The 17685-nt window shown below is 43.4% G+C and overlaps 1 protein-coding gene across 1 annotated transcript in view; it reads right to left on the bottom strand.

Annotated features, from left to right (window-relative positions):
- The window catches only part of CCDC83 (coiled-coil domain containing 83), a 371061-nt gene that overhangs the window by 255500 nt on the left and 97876 nt on the right, over positions 1-17685 (bottom strand). The gene's annotated exons all lie outside the window — the stretch shown is intronic.

Below are 17685 nucleotides of genomic sequence, written 5' to 3' on the forward strand. Positions count from 1 at the left end.
ATGTTTTAGAGGAATGCTATGCTCAGGTGGGAAGATGTAGGACTTTCTGTGGGGGAGGGAAGGCTTAAATGGCTGCCAACCTTGTGAAATTTAAACGTCCTCCTGTGCTCAACCCCTCTTTAGAGAGAGAGACTTACCTGGAGAGACTCATCTCATAGGTTTAAGCGCAGCCTGCTCAACCATCTCTTCACAATATCTCTACATCTTTTCTATCTTTCTATCTAGTAATTGCATAAGATGTACAAAGTCTATAAAAGACTATCATGGGGCAGAAACCTTTTGGGCATAACAAAATAGGAAGGGACAAGTAGGGGAGAAGTAAAAGCCAGTGTGGTGTGAAGGGAAGGATTGGTGTGTAAAGGAACATTCCCTGTTTGGGTGGGGAAAGGGGCAAGGGTACATAATGAGGGGGAGGCGGGAGGCATGACCCACCAAACAGAGGGGCTATTTGGCATTGTATAGTCCTCAAGGCAACAGTCTGTAAAGTCTATGAATTACTCAGGATCAGTCTATGAAAAACCAGCAGCGTGAAGGGAAATAAGCTGCTTCAAAATTGTGTAAAATGTATATAGGGTATGTCAGAAAGTCCGATACAAGTCTCAGTCCGAAGTAGATGGCTAGGGGAAGAATTGGCAGGGGATGCAACGCTGCATGAGGGAGGTCAGCCGCTGGAATGTTGCTCTTTTGTAGATAGCTAGCTGGAACTGCCAACACGTAACAAGCAGGTCAGAAGCAGGAACGGTAACCAGGCATGAAGAAAGTTCTGTCCTTGGAATTCGTGTATCAGGTTCTTCAGATCACGTTGAGTGACATCTAGGGTTTCGGGGGGTGTGCCACAGTAGTCGTGCCATCTAGTGAGTGACGTCAGGGTGTGCAGGGGTTCAGATGGTTTTTCCGGGATTCCTGTGAAAGAAACACAAACAATCTGCTTCTCGTGGTTAATTTGAACTTGTAACAAGTTATAGGTTTGTTATAGTTGATACCTCGATGATTATAATTGGTTTAGAATCTCTTTATGATTTTATTTAAAGGTCATCTAATGTGACCTCCTGTAGCAGCCTCTACTGCAGGATCTTAAGACCAATTTTAGCTAAAATATGTATTTTAAACAGACTCAAATTGCTTAGAGAGTTAATGCATATTCGTGACAATGATTTTAACGTTTACAGTGCCAGATTGATGCCAGATCTGTTGTGGATTAATTTCCACAAGATAGTTTACAGGGCACCTTTGGGGGCCCTTCAAAGGTGTCCTGTATATAAAATCTATATAGTTTAGTTTTCGGAATGAATAGTCACGTTGAACATTTAGACTTTTACCTAAATAGTAAGTTACCTTAACAATTAATTTTTACCTTGTCTGGTAAAAGTGTAGCTGTAGGGTTACACTTATGACCGTTAAGTTAGTGTTACCAAACTTGAGACATACCCATAAACATTTAGTTATAACAAACTGGAGGAAAAAGAACTTTTGTTATAAAAACACATTATTTAAAAACAATTTTAAATCTGTCATTAGTCACACAGTTTAAGACTAAACACTTACATATATACCAAAACTATATATAAAATTCAAAAGAGGGAGAAAGAAAAAAATTTTGGAATGTTTCTGGACGTCTCCAGAAACTTTGGCTGCGTCCAGCATTATTATATAAGGCCAATTACCTTTTAGAGTACTCCAAGCAGATGGGTCATGCAAAAAAAAGAAAAAAATTTTTGTCATTTAACACACTCACTCACAAAAATAACTGGCCAGTTATAACATAAGACATACAGGGAAAGGGTAGGAGAGAGGTCTCTGTGAGCCAGATTTTGCAGGTTCTGTCATGTCGTATTACGGGTCCTGGGATGTATCCTGCATCTGGTCCTCTTGTAGTATTTCTTGTTCTTCAGGAATAACAGCGCCATCCTGCGGGTATTGTCGGACATGGCGGGCAGGAACCCAGACAGGTTTAGAGAAATTTTGAGGGAAAATGCATGCGAAACCCCTTCCCATGGTCAATAATGGGTCAGGCCCTTTCCAAACTTTATCGAGTGGGTCTCTCCATTTGACCTTAATAGATGGGAGGGTAGATGGTGTTTGCCAGTGAAGAATAATAGGGGGTAAGGCTGAGTTATTGTAAATATTAAAGAGATTTAACGTAGTTAAGGCTTTTACTAGCTGGATATTGGGGGGATATGTTCCTCCTTTATCTTTATTTAGTTGAGCCTTCAGTGTTTGATGGGCCCTCTCGACAATGCCTTGTCCCTGTGGATTGTAGGGAATGCCCGTGGTATGAGTAATATTCCAGAGGGAACAAAAATCTTTAAATTGTTTGCTTGAAAACATAGGTGCATTGTCTGTTTTCAAAAGTAATTGGACCCCCATAACGGCAAAACAAGAGAGCATATGGCTTACAAGCTTTTTAGCACTTTCTCCTGTCTGAGCTGTAGCCCACATAAATTTAGAAAAGGTATCAATTGAGACAAACACATATTTTTGTTTGCCAAAGTTTGGTATGTGGGTGACATCAATTTGCCAAATAGCATTAGCTTTTAAACCTCAGGGATTAACCCCAAGGGTCTGGATAGCAGGTGTCTTTATGAGACTTGCACAAGAAGAGCATGTAGCAAGGATATGTTTTAACTGTGGTACAGGAACATCAGGGAATCGAGCTTGAAGGCCTTTAAGATTAACATGGGTTAGAGAGTGAAAATTAGCAGGATCAGAGACAGAGACTGGGAAAGTTCCTGTGGAGGCAAGGCAGTCAACTGCGGCATTCCCTTCAGACAGGGAACCAGGAAGAGGGCTGTGGGAACGAAGGTGTTGAATATACAGTGGTTGGGTTTGAGAACAGAGCATAGAGGCGATTTGAATCAAGAGAGGGGAAAGTGGGTTGTCATCAATTTTCACATACGAACGAGCAAGCCATGGAAGTAAGTTAACAGTATACACACTGTCAGAAAAAAGGTTGAAGGATTCTGGTACAGCTTTTAGTGCAAGAAAAACAGCATAAAGTTCTTTGTACTGAGGGGAATTATCAGGAAGCTCAGTAAAGAGAGGTTTAGGAGATTGTTTGTCTGGGTAATATATAAGGGCATTAGCTCCCCTTTTTCCGCCATCAGTAAAGATTGTAGGAGCAGAGGGAATGGGATCCCGAGAGAAAAGTTTAGGTGCTAGTAGAGGCAGAAGAGCTAAAGAAGCTATCAATTTATTAGAAGGAAAATGGTTATCTATTTGTCCTGGAAACCCCACGAAGCTGATGGCAAAGCGGGAATGATGGCGTATCAGCCACTCTGTATCTGTGAGAGAAAAGGGCAGAATGATTACATCCGGTTCTTTCCCTAAGACCTGCACAGACCTATTTCTCCCTTGGCGAACCATGAATGCTAACGCATCTATCTCAGTGAGGAGTCTTGGAGCTCCTCCTACTGGCGTGTGAAGCCATTCGAGAACCCCATGGTCTTGCCACAGTGCCCCTACTACTGTGGGGGTGGAGTTGAAGATTAGAAGGTTTACCGGAGAGGAGGGGGAGAATCGAACAAGGTGCATGTCCTGGAGGGCCTGGTTAACCCTTTCCAGTGCCAAGGAGGCCTCAGGAGTTAACTTACGTTTTGAAGAGGGCTGTTTGTTTCCTTTCAACAGGTCAAACAGTGGTTGGAGGCAGCTTGTGGGCAGATAGAGATACTGCCTAAGCCAATTTAAATTTCCTAGAAAACTTTGTAAAGAAGCAAGAGTAAGGTTAGAAGGGAAGGTAACATTAGGTTTTAAGGGACGAATTTGCGTTAGAGAAATCTCTGAACCTAGGAAGGATATTGGAGGGATTAGCTGTATCTTCTCAGGGGCTACATTAAGGCTGCTTTTCTTTAATGCAGGAATGAGAAAATCACGTAAGGCATAGAGATCTGTATCTGATTTTCCCCATATTAAAATATCATCTGTATAATGAAAAATATTAAGGCCCTTATGAATATATGGGACAAGGGCAGATTTAACAGCCTCCTGACAAATTGTAGGACTATTGGCCATACCCTGGGGCAGCACCACCCATTCAAATCTATCAGCGGGGCTGGCATTATTAATAGAAGGAACAGAGAAGGCAAAACGTTTACAATCTCGCGGATGCAAGGGGATAGAGAAAAAACAATCTTGTATATCAATAGCTATGATTGGAATCCCCGTGGGAATTGCAGAAGCAAGAGGCAAACCCCTTTGGGGGGAGCCCCAGACCTGCATGGTTTTATTTACTGCACGGAGATCTTGAAGGAGGCGCCATTTTCCCGAGCGCTTTTTAATCACAAAGACAGGAGTATTCCATGGGCTTCGAGAATGACGAATGTGTCCCAAGGACAACTGCTCTCGGATGAGCTCTTTTAAAATTTTTAGCTTATCCCTAGGTAAAGGCCACTGTTCCACCCAGACAGGCTCATTAGAAAGCCAGCTTAAGCGGGGTGTTTGGCTACGAACAGTGGCATTTAGTATTGGGGGTGCTGAATAGACCTGGTATCGCGGGAATGAGTTTTACGCTCTGCAGAGGCGTCTGTGGATATCCTAACATTAAGACATTCCAGAAGATCCCTGCCCAGTAAGTTGGTGCTAATATTAGCTACCAAAGGGCGGAAGTGTCCAGTAGAACCTTCTGGGTCTTCCCACATAAGCGAGTCTCGTGTGTAAAATGCTCTCGTCATCCCTCCTATTCCATGTAAACTGGGTCCAGGGATGAGTTCCCAATCTTGGGGAACCTCTTCTTGCCTTAAAATCGTCTTTGCTGCCCCCGTGTCAATCAAAAATTTAAAAGGAATATTGCCAATCTTTACTGTCATAGAAGGGTGACCTTGTTCTAAAACAGGAGTGGTCCACAAAATCTCAGGCCCCGAATTTGTACCATTCAGGGGCGAACCATCTTTATGAAATTGGACCGACAATCTCTCTTCCAATGAAACCCCTTACGACATTTTGGACAAACAGTACATGGTCTCTGGCTCCCTGACTGAAAGCGGGGTTGCTCTGGCTGGAGGCGTGGTTTCCCTGACTGGAGGCGTGGTCGCAACTTATCAGGACATTGGTTACGCCAATGTCCTTGGCGACCGCACTGAAAGCAGGCCCCGTTTTGCTTACGTGGGGCAACTGCATAGACCTGCGTCGTAGCGGGTGTCCCATAATTGCCTGATGTAAGTTCCTGTGTCGCTAGAATCCAATTATCTGGGTGTAGGTGTTTAAGATTAAGGCATACCTGACGGAATTGTGGTGTCATGCCTTCCCAGACAATAGAACGCAGGAGTAGTGTGCGGACGTCAGGATTATAAACCTTTCTCTCTAAGCTTCTCTTCACCCTTGAGATGAAGCTCGCCAATGACTCATCAGAGCCTTGGTGAAAAGAGTTAATGGGAGCTGATGGATCTACATCAGGTGTGGTCACCCTTTCCCATGCTTGTGTTGCACAGATGCGTACCTGTTCAAAATAACCGGTTGGAAACCTGGCTTCTGCCTGCTGAGCTCCAGATTCATAAGCTCCTGCTCCAAACAAAGCATCAGAATTCCATTCTACCTGTTTGTTACTATTTTCCTGCGATTGCCTAGAGCACTCATCGTGGAAACATGCCTGCCACTGAAGATAGAGTGGGTCTGGGAGTGCAGCACAAGCCAGTTCTTTCCAGTCTTATGGTGTATTTAAATGCTGGTAAAAGCTTCTCAAGACGGACTTGGTCCATGGAGAGTGCATACCGTCCTCCCTGACTGCTTGTCTGAGCGTTCCATGTGCTTTCGAGGAATATGGCTGTCACGGCTGAGGGTTTTGTTTAGAAGGGGCCAAGTTTACCGGGAATGTGTGGATTTGATCCGATGGCGTGGGAGAGGGAGCTACAGAAGTGGAAAGTTCAGTAGAAACTGCTGTAGTGGCTGCAGGGGAGACTAAACGCATATCTACGGGGACGGAGCTCCCGGGGTGGACTGCACATGGTTTAAAATCCTTAAGTGCTGAAAAAATATCCTTTAGCTCTCGTATCTCAGCCACTAGGTCCCTTAATGGTGACGTATCAGCAGGGGGTGGGGTCAGGAAAACGGAAGCTGCAGGCAGAGCTGAAACCGGGACGGCAGGGGGAGGGGCTAGAGAACCGGAAGCCTCAGGGGAAGCAGGGGGCGGGGCCAGAGAAGCAGAAGGAACTGAACACGTGTCTGTGGGGACAGCTGGGGGAGGGGTCAAAGGAGTGGCCAAACACGTGTCTTCAGGGGCAGTGGGGGGAGGGGTCGTGGAAGCGGAAGCTGCCGCAGGAGAAACCAAACACGTGTCTCCGGCAGCAGTTTTGGGGCTGACTGCAGATTGCTTAGGGTGTTTAAGTCCTAAGCAAATATCCTTTAACTCCTGTATCTCAGCCTCAAGGTCACTTAACCTTTTGGCAGGAGGCCTTGTACATATCCTGAAAATAGTAAATATAGCCATGAGAACCCATGGTGTAGCAAAAATTAAAGCGTCTCTGAGATCGAAAGCCTGTCCCAGGAGAGAAGGATAGAATGTCTGGGACACCGCCTCATAAAACGGAAAAAATCCCATGGTGGAGGGAAACGCGGGGCCACAGAAGTGGGCGGATGCCACTTACCTGTGTCTGGGCAGTTTCGGAGACTTCAGGCCGGGCGTGGTGTGGGTACGGAACACGATGGGCGCCAGATGTTGTTGCGGCGGTCTGGCGTCGGGCTGCACTGCAGAGAAGAGAGCGGACATCCAGAGCAAAGGGGTACACAAATCTTTATTATAGGATGGGGGGGAGGTTTGGTTCAGACCACGTGGAGCCAGCCAGCAATGGCCGACCACGGGGGGAGAGCAGGGAGCGAGACCTCAGAGAGGGAGAGCCGAGAGCCCAGAGAGAGAGAGGGGAGGGGTGAGGGGGCTTTTTATTGGGCGACAACCAGGGGTGACGTGTAGGGCCAGGACTGGTTGAAAGGGGGCACTCTAGGATTTAGCGGGGCATAGAAAAACCTGGGGGCGGAGCCAGGATTGGTTGAAAGGGGGCACTCTAGGATTTAGCGGGGCATAGAAAAACCTGGGGGCGGAGACTGCATCAGAATAAGTCCTCAGCAACAGTGGCCCCATCTCCTTCACAAGCTGTCACTCTGGCTCTCTCTGTTGACTTCCCCCCCCCCTTCATAGTTTTTTTTTTTCCTATTCACTTATTGGGGGATGTTTTACATTCCACAGTAAATACAATAGTTTGTACATGCATAACATTTTCCAGTATTACACATAACAATACAACCCACACTAGGTCCTCTGTCATCCTTTTCCAGGACCTGTACTCTACCACCCACCCACCTCAGAATCTTTTAATTTGGTGCAATACACCAACTCATTTAGGTTGACTTTTTTAAAAATGTTCTTTTCTTAAAAAATGATTTTACAGCTGGGATGAACTTTTTTCACTACTATCATTATCAGTGATCTGATAGTGGCTGACAAGATGATAAGATTACAAGGGTATAGCTGCACATTGCACCCACCACCAGAATTATGTGACACCCTACCCCCACCACAAAATAACCATAGTTCTCACAAAGTTTTTTTTTTAAGATTTTATTTATTTATTAATGAGGAAGACAGGAGGAGAGAGAAAGAACCAGACATCACTCTGGCACATGTGCTGCCTAGTATCGAACTCAGGACCTCATGCTTGAGAGTCCAAAGCTTTATCACTGCGCCACCTCCCGGACCACTCTCACAAAGTTTTTTGTTGTTGTTGTTGCTTCTGGAGTTATTTCTGGGGCTTGGTGCCTCCACCAGGAATCCACCACACCTGGAGGTTTTTGTGTTTTCTTTCCTCCTTTTTGTTGCCCTTGTTGTTTTATCATTGTTATCGAAGTCGTTGATAGGGTAGAGAGAAATGGAGAGAGGAGGGGAAGACAGAGAGGGGGAGAGAAAGATAGACACCTGCTGACCTGTTTCACCACTTGTCAAGCAGCCCCCTGTAGGTGAGTAGCCCGGGGTTAAAACCAGGATCCTTACACTGGTCCTTGTGCTTCACACCATGCGCGCAGGTGCACTACCACCTGACCCCCCTCACAAAGTCTTAGAGACAATTTGGCTCCTCTTCCCACCCACCCCATTCATCTCTCTCCTCCTTTCTTCACTCTCCTTCATTATTCATATTTTCTCCTCCTCTTTTCCCTTTCCCTTCCCTCCCTCTCCCCACTCCTTTCCTAAATTTGTGTTTCAACCCTCTATATTCCACACATGAGCAAAACCAAATGGTAGCTGCCTTTCACTCCCTTATTTCACTCACCATCATCACCTCCAATGGTCTTTTTAAAAATTACAAAGCAGTATTTGTCTCATCACAATCGCAACTTCTTTATCCAGTTGCCCCTCCATGCCCATACAGGCCCCACCATCCTGCACTGTTGTTTTTCACACTCTTCAACTGCTAGCTGTGAATTCTCACACATTAAACACAGTCATGTAAACATTGACCAAGGCAAGAACTAGAACTTCATCAGTGATAGAAACAGTTGCTCCAGGGAGCTGGGCAGTACCACAGTAGCACAGTGGGTTAAGTGCACATGGTGCAAAAAGCAAGGCCCAGCAGAAGGATCCTGGTTGAGATCAGACTCCCCACCTGCTTCACAAGTGGTGAAGCAGGTCTCCAGGTGTCTTATCATTCTCTCCTACTCTCTGTATTCCCCTTTTCCCTCCATTTCTCTCTGTCCTATCCAACAACAACAGCTATGACAACAAAAACTACAACAAGAACAACAACAAGGGCAACAAAATGGGAAAAATAGCATCCAGGAGCAGTGGATTCCTAGTGCAAGGACCAAGCCCAGGCAATAACCCTGGAGGGAAAGAAAAAAAAAAGAAAAAGAAACAGCTGCTCCATCCTGCTCCCCAGCCTGTCCCCAACAGAGACTAGGGACTAGCTGGACTCTACTCAAAGTGCAAACCACACAGTCTTCAGTCCACAGCAAAGCTAGGGCACCCAGGCTATTCCCCTGTCAAGTATCTGCTCTGCAACAAACAGAAAGGTTCAGTGGATACAGGGCCAAACTTATATGCCACAAGGTACAAAGTTAACTGCTAGGTTTGGTCCCTGGCACAAGTATACTCTCCAAGCATGTATCAGTCTTTGAGGACAGACTCACAAAAGTGTGGGCTGTGGTTGTTTGGGGACCATGTGACATTGTATGTGAAGGGGGAGGGAGAGTTCAGGGAACTATTTTGCTCATTTTTCTCTCTTATTTACTGATCACCAAGAGTATGGGTTACTTTAAAGTAGTCCAGAGAGTTGGCCAAGGTAAGAAACACACAGAGTGAAGTGCAGGGAGAGTATAGGGATTTAAGCAAACAGACAAAAATGAACTGGGTCAGAGTTTTCTAAGCTGCCTCAATGCACATACGCTTTTCTGCAAGCTTGGACTTGCATTGCAAAACCCACATGACAGTCACTTTTTCATTCAGATCCCTCAGCTGCCACACAACCCAAAGACTCACACTCTGAATAAGGACAGTCTGGGAAGGTATCTGAAAGAAAAGACATTTACAATGCCCTCACTTTTGTATTATTCAAAACCTGCCAGAAAGTTAACCCATGTCTACTGAGCATATATTAACTTTTACCAGGCACTTGGCTGGTTGCTAAGAGACATGAGGCGAAATGGTGGGGCAGAGAGAGAACCCTCCATGCAAGAGGTAGACAATTCATTTATTCTCCATTTAACACATATTTATTGAAGAAAAAATTAATATAATGAAGGAAAAAACAGGAGCACTTAACACCTCAAGGAGGGGTGGGCAAAGCAGGGGAGCACAGGGCCTGTTCAGGACCACATGAGGTCCTGAGGTCAATTCCCCAGAACAGTGATCTTTCTCTCTCATTAATAAATAAACCTTTAAAAACAAAAGGTGGGGGATGTGGGAGAAAGGCATTGGCACATACAGTAGAATGCACACATTAATATGCACAAGAACCCAAGTTCAAGCCCCCAGTCCTTACCTGCAGGAGAATGTGAAAGCTTTTAAAAAAAATCTCATGGGTGGGGTAGATAGCATAGTGGTTACGCAAAGAGACTCTCAAGCCTGAGGCTCCAAAGTGTCAGGTTCATTCTCCACACCACCAGAAGCCAGAGCTGAGCAGTGCTCTGGTGAAAAATAAATAAGGAAAAATTCTCTTCAATATTAGCTATTTTAACTTAAATATCTTGTGATTATTTCATGGTAAAATATTTCCAGGATCAATAAATATATTTTCTGTAGCGTGTATTTATTAATGAACATCAAAAAATATAGTTTTATGAGCTTCTGCATTATATTAATCCTTGCATATTCAAATTAGTGTATATAGTACACAGAAAATACATTTAATTAAACTATTTCATATATGGGGTAGAACTTGCTTTCAAACCACCTATCAGGAAAGTAACTCTTTTTTTTTTTTTTAAATGTTTTTTATTTTTATTTAATTTATTTATTCCCTTTTGTTGCCCTTGTTGTTTTATTGTTGTAGTTATTATTGTTGTTGTCGTTGTTGGATAGGACAGAGAGAAATGGAGAGAGGAGGGGAAGACAGAGAGGGGGAGAGAAAGATAGACACCTGCAGACCTGCTTCACCGCCTGTGAAGCAACTCCCCTGCAGGTGGGGAGCCGGGGTTTGAACCGGGATCCTTAAGCCGGTCCTTGTGCTTTGCGCCACTTGCGCTTAACCCGCTGCACTACAGCCCGACTCCCAGGAAAGTAACTCTTATAACGACGATTTAGTTTAGTGTCCTTCATGTTCTGGTCTTCTAGTAAATTTCTAGTCTAAATGTTTTTCAACTGCATTTGTTACAGCTGATCAGGTGATAAGGAAAAAAAATATATATATATATGTTGAGAAACATGTTTGGTGGATTGGTTTTCCTTTCTCACTCTTTCAACTCATTGATTATTATAAATAGATAACATCTTAAAGATGAGTTATCAAGACTAAATCAATGGTGGTATATTTGTAGGACTTCAAAATGAGACATACCTTTCAAACCCCAGAAACTTCTTGCTTTGTTTTACCTAGTAAATAAAGTACAACATTGTTAATAAAACCTGTATGTTCTGAATCATTTTTTAAAACAGTAACAGTAAGAACAAAAACAGCACCACCAACAAAAACTGAGCAATGAATTTAACCAACCTATGTTTTGAGTTTCAAAAAAATGTTATGACTTTCTATATTAAAATACAATGATAAATGTTCTTTATTCTAAAATACTAACTCTATTAGAGATGGAATCTCTTCTGTCCTCATTAAGAGTAAATGCAAATTATAAGAACATGTTTTATATTTGATGTATAATAACTAAGTTTTTTTTTAATTTTATTTTCCTTTTTGTTGTCCCCTTTTTATTGTTGTTGTAGTTATTATTGTGGTCATTGTTGTTAGCTAGGACAGAGAAATGGAGAGGAGGGGAAGACAGAGAAGGGGAGAGAAAGATAGACACCTGCAGACCTGCTTCACTGCCTGTGAAGCGACTCTCCTGCAGGTGGGGTGCGGGGGGCTGAACCGGGATTCCTATGCAGGTCCCTGCGCTTTGCGACACATGCACTTAACTCGCTGCACTACTGCCCGACTCCCCAATAACTAAGTTTTTATCATATTAATTTTTCAGATGATAATAAGATTCACACTTTTTTTACCTTATATGTTTACTATTGGATAGAGACAGCAGAAATTGAGAGGAGAGACAGAGATAGAAAGGAGAGACAGAGAGACAACTGCTGCACTGCTTCAGCATTCATGAAGCATTCCCCCTGCAGGGGGGACCAGGGGCTTGAACCCAGGTCCATGTGCACTTAGACAGGTGCACCATTGCCTGGCCCCTAAGATTCACACTTGTTGCTTACTTGGTAGGACACTAGTCACCAATCAAGAGAAGATGAGTGGCTATGTGTATGTGCCCAAATAAAATCGAGTGTGTGTGTGTGTGTGTGTGTGTGTGTGTGTGTGTGTGAGAGAGAGAGAGAGAGAGAGAGAGAGAGAGAGAGAGAGAGAAGTGGTCTGGGGTGGTGAATTCATTGCATGAGAGCTAGTCTTCTTTTTTTTTTAAATAGAGGCAGAGAGAGGGAGACAAACACACAGAAACACCACAGCACCAAACCTTCCTTCAAATCAGTGGGGGCCAGGCTTGAACATGGGTGCACACATGGCAAAGCAGCACACTACCCTAATGAGCTATTTTTGAAAAAAATAAATAACTTTTTTATTGGATAGAGCTAGAGAGGAATAGAGACAGAGACACCTGCAGCCCTACGTCACCACCCATGGAAATTTTCCTCCTGCATGTGGGAACTGGGGTGCTTGGAATCTTGTACATTGTAATGCGCGTACTTGGCCAGGTGCATCACTACTTGGCCCCTCAATTGAGCTATTTCATCACCCACCTTCCTACTTTAAAAAAAAAAAAAAACAGTTACTGGGGGGGCTGGGTGTTAGCACAGTGGGTTAGATACACATGGTGTGAAGCACAAAGACCAGCATTAAGGATCCCAGTTCAAGTCCCTGGCTCCCCATCTGAAGGAGGGGGTCATTTCACATGTGGTGAAGCAGGTCTGCAGGTGTCTCTCTCCCCGTCTTCCCCTCTTCTCTTGATTTCTATCTGTCTTATCCAACAATAACAGCAATAACAACAAAGGCAACAAAATGGAAAAGTGCCCCCCCCCCGGAGCATTCATAGTGGATTCATAGTGCAGACACCAAGCCCCAGTGATAACCCTGGAGACAAAAAAGAGAGAAAAAAAACTTACTTATAAACATGAGAGAGAAGGGGAAATAATCAGAGCATCACTGTGGCACAAGTGATGCTGGACACTGAACTCAGAATCTCATGCTTTGGAGTCCAATGTTCTAGCCATTGCCCACCTTCAGGGACATAAAAAATTTATTTTCAGAAAAGGAAGACAGAGACAGAACCAGAGTTCTGGCACTTTAAAGTCAGGAATCAAACTTCTTTATTTTTTATTTTATATTTTATTTGTTATTGATTGGATAAAGACAGAGAATGTAGAGAGGGAGAGAGAGAGAAGAGAGACCCGAGATACTGCTTTACTACTGCTCAAGCTTCCCTGCAGCTTGTGAGGACCGGGGGTTTGAACTGGAGTCCTAGCACATGGTAACATGCAAGCTGAACCAGGTGCTCCACTGCCCAGTCCCCCAGGAAGCAAACTTCCTAAGTCCAGAGTTAGAGCACAGTGTCACCTTGTGGGCTGTGAAGCCCCTTTAAATGATTCTTGTTCAGCTCTCCTGAGACTTGAATTGATATACAGATCAGCGTATCAGCTGCAAGCTAAGTGAAGGAGCTTCTGAAAGGTGGGACGATGGTGTGCCAGGGAGATGTGGAGGGAAATTACTTCTAGCTGAGGTGACCCACCAGAAGGCTAAGCCAGCCATTTGGGCTTCATTTAAAAGGTGTAGTGATTCCTGAAAGCCCTGGGATAAGAGGATGGCCTTAACACTCACAGACAACTTCTTCAATTCTTTAGCATTGTATTAAATGACTTTGCATTTCATGGCATGGCACAAATATATGACAGCAACAGCTAGAGGAATTTCTTTTTTTCTTTTTTCTTTTATTTTATAATTTATTTCTTTATTGGGTAATTAATGTTTTACATTCAACAGTAAATACAATAGTTTGTACATGCATAACATTCTCCAGATTCCCATTTAACAATACAACCCCCACTATGTCATTCATCATCTTTCATGGACCTGTATTTTCCCCACCCACCCACCAACCCCAGAGTCTTTTACTTTGGTGCAATACGCCAATTCCATTTCAGGTTCTACTTGTGTTTTCTATTCTTTTTTTTTAAAATTTATCTCTTTATTGGGGAATTAATGTTTTACATTCAACCGTAAATACAATAGTTTGTACATGCATAACATTCCCTAGTTTCCCATTTAACAATACAACCCCCACTATGTCATTTATCGTCCTTCATGAACCTGTATTCTCCCCACCCACCCACCCGAGAGTCTTTTACTTGGGTGCAATATGCCAGGTTCCATTTCAGGTTCTACTTGTGTTATCTTTTCTGATCTTGTTTTTCAACTTCTGCCTGAGAGTGAGATTATCCCATATTCGTCCTTCTGTTTCTGACTTAGTTCACTCAACATGATTTTTTCAAGGTCCATGCAAGATCGGCTGAAAACGGTGAAGTCACCATTTTTCACAGCTGAGTAGTATTCCATTGTGTATATATACCACCACTTGCTCAGCCACTCATCTGTTGTTGGACACGTGTGTTGCTTCCAGGTTTTGGCTATTACAAATTGTGCTGCCAAGAACATTTGTGTACACAGATCTTTTTGGATTGATGTGTTGGGTTCCTTAGGATATATCTCCAGGAGAGGAATTGCAGGGTCATAGGGTAGGTCCATTTCTAGCCTTCGGAGAGTTCTGCAGACTGTTCTCCACAGAGGTTGGACCAACTGACATTCCCACCAGCAGTGCAGGAGGGTTCCTTTGATTCCACACCCTCTCCAGCATTTGCTGCTGTTACCTTTAGCTAGAGGAATTTCTAAGAGAGATGAAGTGGCATCAAACACCTGAAAGATTAAGTTTTCTAAGTACTGCTATAGTGACAACTGATTATGACTTTTTGTTTTTCCTTTTTGCCATCAGGGTTTTCACCAAGACTCAGTGCCTGCAAGACTCCAGCATTTCCAGAGTCCATTCTTTTTACTATTATTATTTTTTTAAATTATCTTCATTTATTTTATAGAGACAGTCAGAAATCTCAAGGGAAGGGGGAAATGGAGAAGAAGAGAGACAGAGAAATACCTACAGCACTGCTTCACCACTCGCAAAGCTTTCTCCATGGAGATGGGGACCAGGGGCTCCAACCTGGGTCCTTGTGCATTGTAACATGTGCACTCAACCAGGTGAATCACCACTTGGCCCCAGAGACCATTCTTTTTTCCTTGGTTAGATAAAGTCCAGGGGTGGGGGGAGAAACAGAAAAGGAAAGACACTACAGCACTGTCCACCACTGATGAAGGTTTCCTGGGTCCTCTAGATGCTCCCCTGTGGGACCTAGGACTTGAACGTGAGTCCTCGTGCATGGTAATGTGTGCACTCAGAGTATGCGCCCTGCTAGCCCCTTACTACCTTTTGGTGGATAAAACACAAAAGATGTGATTCAAGTGAAAAAGGGTCAGTTGTATATTGTGACCAATGAATGAGGGTGCTGTGAGATGAAGATTTGGTTAGGGTTTGGGCTCTGGAGCTGTGGCATCCATAGACACCAATTAGTATTTGATAAGTTAGATGTCGACGAGCAGCAGATCGCTTTCTCTCCTCTCCTCTCTCCTCTCCTCTCCTCTCCTCTCCTCTCCTCTCCTCTCCTCTCCTCTCCCGGAACAACTAGGAATGCCAAAGGAGACCACCCGAACCGAGGCAAGACAGGACTAGAATGACCACAGGAACCCAGTGAATCACCCGTGAGTTCAAACACGCATGGCTGGTGACAGAGAGGAGAGAGGGGCCTAAGGAGAGATTGGGTGGCTGCTAACAGTTCAACGGTTTATCAGTGGAGACACCACCTCCAGTCTGCTCCACAACAAGGGGACAGCTGAAGGGAGGAAAGGACTCCCCAGAGACTCACCAAGTGCAACTCTGAGTCTCCATTGCTGCTGCCCTCAGAATCTGGAGCAGCAACAGGGAGGGACACCAGGGGACAGAGATCTAACCGGGAAACTCAGGAGAAGACCTATACCTCAGTGGCATAACTGAGGGGCTGTGAAAGTCTCTTTGCATAACCACTGGATTATCTCTGCCACACCCTGCTTTATCTCTTGGTCAGGAGTCAGTGATTAAACTAAGAATCCTATTGATAGTTTAAAAGCCCTCAGGCTCCCATAGCCTACAGGGAAGAAAAAAAAAAAAAGAGGCTTTTAAGCCACTGAGCTCCAACTCAGGGATTGAAAAAACTGTTAACTTCCACCATGGTAAACCCTTTAATTAAATTACTTAGACACAAGTCAATCCAGGCAATAGTAATCAATAATTTGAAAAGTACTGATAAAGGGAACTCATAACATAATATATAAAATGGTTAAAACAACAAGAAAAAATATTGGAGACTCGAAACAGGACAAGAGTCCAGCTAAAAGTCCTCCAGAGGGTGAAGCACAAAACAACGAGTTCAACATCCAAACATTAGCTAAGGAAATAATAATAGGAGTGAGTAAAGAATTTGAAAAAATTGTAATCAGAAATGCAGGAACAACAAATGAGAATATGGAAGAAAATTCTAATTATCTCATGGTTATTAGAGAGCTGAAAGCTGACATCGCTGAGCTAAGAATGCAACTGAACAAGCTAAAACAGTATCAGAGCAAGGCAACAAAATAGATGAACTCCAGATAACAGTAGAGGGCAGAGAGAATGGAATCTATGAGGCTGAAAACAGAATTAACAAGATTGAGGATGAATTAGAGACAACTAAAAAAGAAGTAAGAGATCTCAAAAAGAGATTAAGAGATGCTGAAAACAACAACAGAGTCCTATGGGATGACTTCAAAAGAAACAATATACACATTATTGGCATACCAGAGGAAGAAAGAAAAGGAGAGGAAGAAAGCATTCTCCAGGACATAATAGCTGAAAATTTCTCTAGTCTCGACAACACCAAAGACATAAAGATTCAAGAAGCCCAGAGGGTCCCAAACAGAATTAACCCAGACCTAAAGACACCAAGACATGTCATACTTAGAAATGGAAAGGAATAAGGATAAAGAAAGGATCCTCAAGGCTGCAAGAGAAAAACAAAGAGTCACCTACAAAGGAAAACCCATAAGATTAGCAGCAGACTTCTCCATACAAACACTACAGGCCAGAAGAGAATGGCAAGATATCTATCGAGTGCTCAATGAGAAAGGCTTTCAGCCAAGAATACTATATCCTGCTAGACTGTCATTCAGACTAGATGGAGGCATCAAAACCTTCTCAGACAAGCAACAGTTGAAGGAAGCAACCATCACCAAGCCTGCCCTGAAAGAACTTATGAAAGGTCTCCTATAAACAACCAGACCACCACAAATAGGACATATATCAAAACACTCTAAAACTCTACAAGAATGGCGTTAAAATATCTTCAATCTTTGATATCAATAAATGTCAATGGCCTGAATTCACCTATTAAAAGACACAGAGTAGGAAGATGGATCAGAAAACACAACCCAACAATATGCTGTTTACAGGAAACCCGCCTAACTCAACAAGACAAACACAGACTTAAAGTGAAAGGATGGAAAACTATCATACAAGCCAATGGCCCACAAAAGAGGGCAGGAACAGCTATTCTCATATCTGACATGATAGACTATAAAATAGATAAGATTAAAAAAGATAGGAATGGACACTACTTAATGCTCAGAGGATCAGTCAATCAAGAGGACTTAACAATTATTAATATCTATGCACCCAATGAGAAGCCATCTAAATACATTCAACTTCTACTGAAAGAGCTACAGCAATATATTAACAGTAACACAATCATAGTAGGGGACTTCAACACCCCACTATCTGAACTTGACAGATCATCAAGGAAGAAAATCAGTAAAGACATAAGGGAGCTAAATGAAGAGACAGATAAACTAGAACTATTGGACATTTTCAGAGTCATTCATCCCAAGAAACTGGAATACACATTTTACTCAAATCCACATGGATCATTCTCAAGGATAGACC

The sequence above is a fragment of the Erinaceus europaeus genome, chromosome 17, assembly GCF_950295315.1.
Source record: "Erinaceus europaeus chromosome 17, mEriEur2.1, whole genome shotgun sequence".
Taxonomy (NCBI): Eukaryota; Metazoa; Chordata; class Mammalia; order Eulipotyphla; family Erinaceidae; genus Erinaceus; species Erinaceus europaeus.